Source organism: Lolium rigidum, unplaced genomic scaffold (genome assembly GCF_022539505.1).
Source record: "Lolium rigidum isolate FL_2022 unplaced genomic scaffold, APGP_CSIRO_Lrig_0.1 contig_35592_1, whole genome shotgun sequence".
NCBI classification, from domain to species: Eukaryota; Viridiplantae; Streptophyta; class Magnoliopsida; order Poales; family Poaceae; genus Lolium; species Lolium rigidum.
In genome coordinates, this window is record NW_025900325.1 from 71,203 (window position 1) to 78,182 (window position 6,980).

The 6,980-nt window shown below is 50.3% G+C and overlaps 1 long non-coding RNA gene across 1 annotated transcript; it reads right to left on the reverse strand.

Moving 5' to 3' along the window:
• Window positions 1-5,699: 5,699 nt before the first annotated feature.
• Window positions 5,700-6,653, reverse strand: LOC124681198. The gene is made up of 2 exons (XR_006995768.1): window positions 6,363-6,653; window positions 5,700-6,274 (listed from the first exon to the last, which is right to left on the reverse strand). It is a non-coding gene; the product is annotated as an uncharacterized LOC124681198 (long non-coding RNA).
• Window positions 6,654-6,980: the final 327 nt, after the last annotated feature.

Consider the following 6,980-nt stretch of genomic DNA (forward strand, 5'->3'; position numbering starts at 1 on the left):
GGACTTAGAGGACGCAAGAGGAAATCATAGGCAATATGGTGGGGTTAAGCGGCAGCGCGCGAGCACTAAAAACCTATAGAGACACTCTACAACATTCGTCTAACAGAGAAGGTGAGAGAGTGCATAAACTAACAGTTATATACTCTGCAAATATAACCCAACCGAAAGCGTTGCCCCCTTCGCAAAGGAAGTACTTACAAAGGCACTCACACGATGGACACGTTATATTAAGTAACCGTTGTAGTAATGCTATATTACTATGCAAGTTACTAGCAAGTTATTAACATCAACATAAAGGTGTAAGTTGTTCTATGATCGAGCTATACAATTCCAAGTCGTCCATACCCGCAGACACGGCTTATCGATAAGATGTACACCCTGCAGGTGTTGCCCAAATGTAACCATACGCATGCTCGACCCACTTACGGCAAGCGATGTCTCACAACAAGACCGTTCCCAGTTCAACAAGAAAGTCTAGGGGGGCACCCCACTAAGCTACCCGTAACGAAGTTCGGCCCACTCCGTAGCGGACTCAGGGTTGCGTAGGTGTCTAGGCGGGCACTAACGGCCAGGCACTAGATAAGTCGTCTACAAAGATGCAGTACAGTACAGAATATAAACACCCGAAGGCAACAGAAAGTAAATCGTGCATATCGTGCATATGAGCAAATAAAACCAAGGTTGTGGCCCCTTTTCAAGAGACTTTAGAAAAGGTAATGGCTAAGGGGGTCCCAGTAGTAATCCCCACGTACGGGTAGAGCGCTCAACCTCGGAACAGATAACAAGTACTCGGGTCCTAGGGGACATTAGCGAGTCAAAGTTCTGATTCTTTCGCAAAGAGGCTCACAGATGCCACTGCTTACAATTTTAGTTGTTAACATTAAGTAAAGCATGAGTATCTTCAACAAATATATCCATAACCCATGTGTCATGATGCCCCAACAGATAACGCGATAAGATAGCGATAACGGTAACGAGATATAAACGAGACTAGCATGCACTACGACTCGCAAGGCAGACCCGATAACTAAACAACAGATGTAGGATGGTGGTGGAGGAAATATGGGATGCTTGAGGTAACTAGTGGATAGGACACGTGACAAGAACGCAACTCAAGGCTAGCATAAGAGAGAAGACAAAATAAAATAGGTGAGCGACTCCCGCGGAGACAGGAGTGTTGAAATGCTTGCTTGTTAAAGATTGCCGAGGAACATCCAGAGGACTTGTCGTATCTCACATCACCACTTCGTTATCCTATCCGGGAAGAAGCAAATGCTGGAACATACAACGTATGCAAGTCTTACTACTACGGATAAAGAGTCGGCATGCTCAAGATGATATGCATGACATGGCAGCGATGGTGCAATGCAACTTATCCATATTAAGCGGGATCGGAACCCCGGACAACAAATTAGAGTTCGAGTTGCATTTTCTACCGACAAAGTTAAGTGTTGATTAGCATGGCATATCATGGCAGGGGTGCACTACTTCAAAATTAAACAGAGTGGGGAAAATCCTAGCTGGAAATCCAAAATACTCCGCATATATGTGAGGTGATAAGAACAAACTATAACGGCTCGACATGATGCGATATGCAAACAGATATATGGATGGAATATTCATATTTCTTATATTTTCTGATCAATTTTCATATTTGACACTTTTTATTTCAAGTTATATTTTGGAAGATATGAATTTTGCAAGATATAGACATTTTCTGCAATTTTCAGAAAAACTGTACGGCCTTGTTTGTTCCAGAGTATTAGCTGGGATAGGCGAGTATTATCCCGGCCCATTTTTGAATCCCCAGTTTTCCCCGATAGCCCATTTGGTACTAGAGTTTTGGGCCAAAAAAATCCCCGCCATCCCTGGAAAACCCCTCCCCGATCCATATTTTGTCTTGGGCTCAATCCACCACCCAGGGGTCGCGTATTATCCCCGTCTCGTTCTATCCCCATCCAAACCCTACCCCAGAGGCAGCGCTCAAGATGCCGGCGGCGAGCGTACCGGCAGCGAGCGGAGCACTACCGAGTGGAGGTGCACGAGGCGGTAGCTGTCGGAGGGGAGGAACATCTGCGGGGAAGACAATACCACGTCGCCGCTCCACATCGCCGCTCGACATCGCCGCTCCACATCGCCGCCGCCGTTCTTGTGACCTGACCGGCGACACCACCTCCTGTACTTCGGTATCCTCTCCGGTAACCTCCCGTTCTCTCTCCCTCTCTCTTCCTGTCTGCGGTCGAGGTAGCAGTATTGTGACGCCCCGTATCAGGTATCCTGAGGATTCCAGCGAACCCGCCAAAATCCGCACGATATCGATTCTGAGACGCCCTCCGACACGACGTGCGCGACGAATCACACACGTGATGCCAGAGGAATTAACACGAGCGGTAGCATTACAACAGGATTACAATAGAGCCCACAAGATACATATATTACAACAACGACTCCAACGAGTCAAGATACGAATATACAATACAAAGATCCAAATCATACAGAAGATCAAATACGTCCGAGTACGGACAAGATACAAATTGGACTAAGAGTCCTGAAGATAACCAGCGGCGTCCATAACCCTGCCCGGGCCAAGCCGGAAGGGTAACCTTGCTAACGTCGTCTCCATCGAACAAATCTTCATACCTGCCCGGTTATATCCCGTAGAAGCAGCAATAAGTACGGGTTCGTACTTAACAAGACTTCAAGACGTATAAGCATTCGTCAACCAGTCGTCCTTTGTACTTGAGGCACGCAGGGGACTTAGAGGACGAAAGAGGAACGTCATAGGCAATATGGTGGGGTTAAGCGGCAGCGCGAAAGCACTAAAAACCTATAGAGACACTCTACAACATTCGTCTAATCAGAGAAGGTGAGAGAGCGCACAACTAACAGTTCTATACTCTGCAAACATAACACAGCCGATGTGTTCTCCCTTCGCAAAGAAGTACTAGCAAAGGCACTCACACTGTTGACAAGTTTTAACCAATTATTATTTAAGTTGTTCTATCTTACTATGCAAGATATTAGTAGTGAAACAACATGTGTAAGTTGTCTATGGTCGAGTCATACAGCTCCAAGTCGTCCATAACCGTGGACGCGGCTTATCGATAAGATTGTAACCCTCTAGGGGTGCCCAAATGTGCCCACACGCACGCTCAACCCACTTACGACAGGTGGATATCACGACACGCACTCTCCTTCACTACAACAATGTCCAGGAAGCCACCTAACTAAGTTAACCCCGTATCAGAGTCCGGCCGTGCTCCGAAGCGGACTCAGCTATTGCGTCAGCGTACTAGGTGATCAGTGCCCAGCGGGATGACCACTTCGCAGCGGCTCCGCAACCTACGAACGTGCAAGAGACAACGGGGTACAAGGCCCCAAAAGTAACATCATATCATCTGACCACAAAGAAACAAGCTTGCACGCCCGAGAGAAACAAAACGTTCAAACTATTTGTGGCCACTGGACAAAGCTGTAGATTCCGGCAGTGGTCGAGGGGAGACCCGGTAAGCATACCCACGTGTGGTTAGAGCGCTCAGTATCGGAACAGATAACAAGAACTCGGGTCCTAAATTATTTAGGAAACACAAGTGAGCCGTCATAAAACGATCAGTTGACCCACCGATGCCTCCGCTAAACAAATATCAACAACTAGAGTAACCATGATTCTTCCCAACATATAACCCGATAAGATAACAATAACGGTACGAGGTAAAACATCACTAGCATGCACTACGACTCGCAAGGCAGACCCGATAACCAAACAATAGCTGTAGGAGGTGGTGGTGGCAATATGGGCTGCTTGAGGTAACCAGTGGAAAGGACACGTGACAAGAACGCAACTTAAGGATAGCATAAGGGAGAAGGCAAAATAAAATAGGTGAGCGACTCCTGCAGGGACAGGAGTATAGGGGAAATGCTTGCCTGTTAAAGCTTGCCGAGGAACATCCGGAGAACTCGTCGTATCTCACCACACCACTTCGTGATCTTATCCGGGAAGAAGCAAATCGCTGCAACAATCAACGGATGCACATCTTACTACTACGGCAAAAGAATCGGCATGATCATGATATAATATGCATGGCAAACATGATGCGGCGATGCAACTTATCCAATTTAATCGGAATCGGAATCCGGACAAACAATTATTAGGTTCAAGTTATTTTTATACCCCGCCTATTAAATGTTGGTTAGCATGGCATAGACATGGCAGGGGTGAGCTACGGCAAAATTAAATGGAACCGGGACAATATAGCAATCCCGCATAATTCCATATTTAATTATTTAGTGAATTGCTATTTAACCCCGAACAACCACATATGCGGTGCAACATGTATGAATGATGTTGATGCACATGATAAGAGATGCAACAAGATATAGATAGCACATTTATAAAATAGATTGGTTAGGGTCGGGATCTCACGGTATCGGAACAAAGGTGGTCAACGGTTTCGGGTTCGGAGAGGAAGAAGATGAAGCCAGGGTCTCGGCTTTGGAATCCGGGAAGGATAACTTGATGGTCCCGGCTTCATTTGTCGGTGGCGAACTTGGACTTACGCCGATGGTCACCGTGTTGAGTCGAGGATCCGTGATGGAGGTCTTCAGGTTATGTATCTCGCAGCGTCGGGAAAGAAATCGGAGGTCAAGTGCCTGGAAGGTGAAGCTCGACATAAGGAACATACATGAAGTCTTGCATCGTGGCCGACCACGCGAAGCAAGTAGAAATCGAACACACAGAACACTCTGATGCATACAATCCATACACCGCATATGGGAGCCAAAAGGATCGACGGCTGAGCGAACAAAAGGACGAGCAACACCGATGACAAAAACTGTAGAACGCAACCAGGGGACGTCCTTGGCGGTGAACTTGACGCTTCTGGGAGCGTGCACACGGTGAACTTGACGGCAGCGGACACGAGCACGGTCGCGGCATCGAGAGCGGCGCGGTGGTCCGCGGCTGGTAGCAGGAGGCGAAGACGCAGGACTTGGAGGCCGACGAGGTCAGGGACGAGGCGGACCGCGGCCGGACCGAGGTGAGGCCGGCAACGAGAAGATCACGCGGCCGCGCGCAGCGTCAACGACGAGGACGGCCAGAGCTCGAGGAGGCCGTCGATGGCGGGGCGGCACAGACGCAGGGAGGAGGTCGGGGCCGCGCCAAGAGAAAGAGAGAGGAGAGGCCGAGCGGGCCCGGGCGGTTGGATGCGGAAGCAGGGAGGTCGGCGCTAGAGGCGGGCGCGCGCGTCGAGCTCGAGAGGGAGGCGAGGTCGCTCGGGACGAGAGGCAGCGAGCGCGTGCGGGGTCGGGAAGGAGGAGATGGTCTCAGGGACCTGATCGATTTTGGGAACGAAGTGGAGGGGGGCGGCTGCAAAAAGGCAGGGGAGGGATTGGTGGAGCTAGGGTTTGGCTGGGGGCGGCCGAGCTGGGCCGGAGCTGGGCCTGGCCGGTGTCTGCCGGCTGGGTTGCTCTCTCTCCTTTTTTTATTTTATTTTTACTTTTAAAAAAACTGATTTATGTTTTATTTTCCTGATTAGTTATAAACCATTTTAAAATAGCTTTGATACCACAAAAATACTAGAAAAATATAGATTTAGTTTTAGGATGAAAAGGAGAGAATAATTTTGGCGACAAAATAAATTTTAACAAAATAATTTTAGGATTTAAAATATGCATGATGCACATGACTTTGGAACGACACGGAAAAACGAGGTCTAATATATTGGGTTTTTTCGGGTTGTTACAAGTATGTACGTGGTGGTGGTGCCCTTCCTGGGGCGGGGCTTTTCTCACCCAGAGGAAGCCAGCCACAGAGTCTGACGAGTGGGCCAGGGGGTGACGAGGCGCTGACTGGGACGGTGGCTTGGGTACGGAATCCTGCAGGGGGTTTTGTGGAAATGTATCAAGGATAGGGGCTGCGGGTTAGGTAGGGAAAAGCTGCAGGGTTCTCTTTGCAAAATGGAAACACATCTAGATATGGAGATGTTTTCTCACCGCGGGATTGCCTAGCCCGTGAGGCTGACGGGTGGGCCCAGCACCACGTCGGACGCCAGCGTGGCAGACCATCTGTTGCAGTTGTTGTTGGTGTTGATTCCTGACGAAACTGAAGAAGGCCTTCAGGTGGTGGCACGGCGCCGCGACAGAGGTATGGTCAACGGAGACGAGAGGAAGGGGAGGAGGCTGGGAGTAGGTGTAAGGCGGTGCAGGGAGTCGGGACGACTCGGCGACGGAGGCGGAGAAGCAGGGGATGCGCCGGAGCATCACCGATGGCGACCATCTGCGAGGAGGAGGGTCAGTCAACGATGGCAGGGTGATTGAGAAGAGGAGGGGGACGGGGATGGACTCCAGGATGTGCGGAACCTCACCATGAGGCTGAAGGTGCATCCAAAGAGGGCGGAGGAGGACCATCGGCGCCGGAAACGATGAAAAACGATGGCGACCGGCGCGCGGGAAACGGCGAACTAGCGTTGGTAGAAGGCCTCCCGGGGCGATTCACTTGGCGAGGAGGACAAGTAAGATACAGCGCTCCTCCTGGTAGCGTAGGTTGGAGGCGGGGTTGCCGGAGATGGTGGCGCGACGGCGAGGAAGGCGCGGTGGCGATGGGGTTTTTCCCCTGGTTACTTGGCGTGGAAGAGAAGAAAGGGGAAGAGAGGGAGAAGGTGAGGATGGCTTGGACGATGGGAAGAAAACGAGCGAGTGGTCCAGGCCAGAGGTAAAGTAGAGGGGAGAGGGGAGCCACACGTGGGGAAGGGGTCGGTGGCTGTCGCTGTCCACCATGGCTGTCTACGGGAGGAGGAAAAAGATGGAAGGGAGGAGGAGGCCGAAACGGTAAGAGAAGTGGGCCGGTGCTGGGCTGCTGGTTCGGTGGAGAGAAAGCAAGGAGGTGGGCTAGAGCTAGGCTGAAAGAAGGAAAATAGGCCAGACCAGAGAAGGAAGAGAGAGGTCCAGGGAGGGGAGAAAAGGCCCAGAGGATTAGCTCTTAG